This window comes from Montipora foliosa, chromosome 12, assembly GCF_036669935.1.
Source record: "Montipora foliosa isolate CH-2021 chromosome 12, ASM3666993v2, whole genome shotgun sequence".
NCBI lineage: Eukaryota > Metazoa > Cnidaria > Anthozoa > Scleractinia > Acroporidae > Montipora > Montipora foliosa.
This window is the reverse complement of record NC_090880.1, coordinates 34,623,212-34,625,825: the sequence shown is the minus strand read 5'-3', so window position 1 is coordinate 34,625,825 and position 2,614 is coordinate 34,623,212.

The following is a 2,614-nucleotide window of genomic DNA, read 5'->3' as shown; positions in this document are numbered from 1 at the left end:
CTAGTTTGAATACCATCGTAACCTCCTAGTAATTTGCCACATTTATTCCGAAGATTCTGCGTGTTTTTAACCTCAGGAATCATAAATTGGCGCGGTTTTTGGAGTTTGTTGTTTTGAAGACGGGTAACATGGCCTTGGAACATGGCCATGTAGTCAGTGGGACGAATCACGCAACTTAGGAAGGATGGCACAGTTGGTTAGTGAGCGGCCTTGGTGCAAGAGGTCCTGAGTTCGATTCCCGGATCTCGCATCCTTGTTTCGACTTCTTTCCTTTCCGTGTAGCTAAGTAGCTTTAAATACCCGTAAAACGGAGCACTGATGGAGAGGGGGGAGTAAAATGAGCGCTCCGTCGACCTCAGCTTTGTCAGTTGAATTACTGTTACGAGTTATCGACGTTAAATATGGTTGCTTTACTTTACTTTACTTTATTCGCCAAAAGCTGTTAAGACGTTATTGTGCTTAAAATTTTATGAATATTCTACTCTTTATTGAGTACAAAATATGTTGTCTTTTGGTGCTATTGAAGCGCTTGATTCGAAGCAAGTATTGAATACATAAAAAGCCATTACGTCATTCATGGAATGAGTCGATGTTGCAACGTTCTCTTGGGCAGTGTGTTGAATAACATGGTGCTTGCTTTGAACTTTTATTTCGCCAGGAGCGACAGTCATTGACCTAACTGTAATTTTCCCAGTACTTTTCGTATTCTTAGACAAGAGAAGTGAATTGTCGTGCTGTTTTATGGAAGCTCCCAGTCTGCCTGCATCCCGTCATCCTCGTGGCACTTCCTATACTCTCTCTGGGCAATCTTCCTCATGATATGCCGTACTGTTTCAGTGGAGTCTCCACTCAATCTACACAGTGGTGTCTCAGAGGTCTTATCTATGCTGTGCTCGATCGAATTTATTCTTAAAGCTTGTTCTTAAGCAACCAGGATCAATCTTTCTGTTTCCTTATGGGAAAAAAAACCATCCCAAGCCATCTCCGGGATTCCTCTCCAGCCACATCTGATGTTTGTTGAAAAGACTCTCCGTGTAGAGCTTTTTCCTTCCAGTTCCTGACTTTCTCTTCTTTCCATTCCTCCTGATGTCAACAATGTCTTCCAGGCCCCAGTTATTCAAATGATGGATAGTGCTATCCACCGGATAAATCACACTATCCAGGGGATAAACACTAGCAAAACCAATTGAGCTCTCCAGTGGGTAGTGATTTATACGGCGGATAGCGCTATCCATCGTTTGAACAACTGGGGCCAGTACACCATGCTGTTGTTGATGACAACGATGATGATGATTATTATTATTGTAAGAAATTAGTTCAATCTGTGCCTGAAGACTAGCTGAAAAGACTGATCACTTTGCTAGTACAATACTCTTGTTCCTTCGTCTCAGTGCGTACAACTTTGAGCCGATAAAATCCGCAACATTCTGTTCAATACATACAGTGACAGCTGTGTCGGAACATCTCCCAGTGTTCTTGGCATTATCATTGATCCGAATCCCAATCTACCGTCGCTATCACTTTAGTTTCAATCCTCATGGACAGCGAGGACGAGGTTTGGCGATTTTCAAATTATGACGATCTCGTTTCCGCGGCTGGGAATTTGACAATAATCATGTGCAGAACCTCAGGTGAATGACTATTACCATAGAAAAAGTATGATGAGTTAGAGAGAGGCCGATAATTGTAGGCGTTTAAAGGTGAACTGGACCTATCTGAAAACGATTGTTTGTCGGAGATCATACCTATTGGGTTTAACTATGGTTGGATGAATCATTCTGTTTCTAAAATGCAAGAAAGCAAGACCGTAGTTCCGGTAGTGATTTGGAAACACTGGTTGTTGATCATGGTCTTTCCTTGCCAAGTTCTTTTTCTGCTGTCAGTATTGGTTTTTAGTATAATTTTCAGCGGTGAATATAAGAACATATAACACTCATTTTGATAAGGTTATATTCTCAGGGCTGTAAGTTCTTCAAAACTGTCTGGAACCGGATCGATATTGGACAAATCCTAAGTTCAGCTCTAGCCATTGTTTTTTACGTGATCAAGTCCAAATTTTTGCACGATTGCATCAACGAACTGCACAAAAATCCCTTCATAACAGTGAGTTTTTGGTTTGCAATTCTATGGACTGAAATGGAAAACATTGCCTTGTCGGCAGCATTGTTCATAGTCACTTTTAAAGTGGTACTACGACCAAAAAAACAATTCTTTCTTTTCTTTGGATTTCAAAACTATGTTAACTGAACACTAACTGACCCAAGTTTTAAGTTCTGATTTTAAAAAGACACCTGTTTATTTTAACTGGAATTTTCTTATTTATTGGTCTGCCATTACTAACTTTAAAATCTTGAGAGAGCTGGGTCGAGGAGAAAATGACGTCAAAAACTCACTAGTGTAAGAATGCAATGCGTGTGTACGCGGCTGAATTAATATGCAGCACGGGAGTTTCGGGCTTTCAGACGTTTAAACCCGTGTTTTGCATATATAATAATTGCGTTTACACGCTGAAATTTTAAGCTAGTGAGTAAATGACGTCATTTTCTCTAGATCCAACCCTCTGAGGTCCAATCAGCCAGTTTTGAACGTGAGTAATGGCGGACCGTGAAATCCA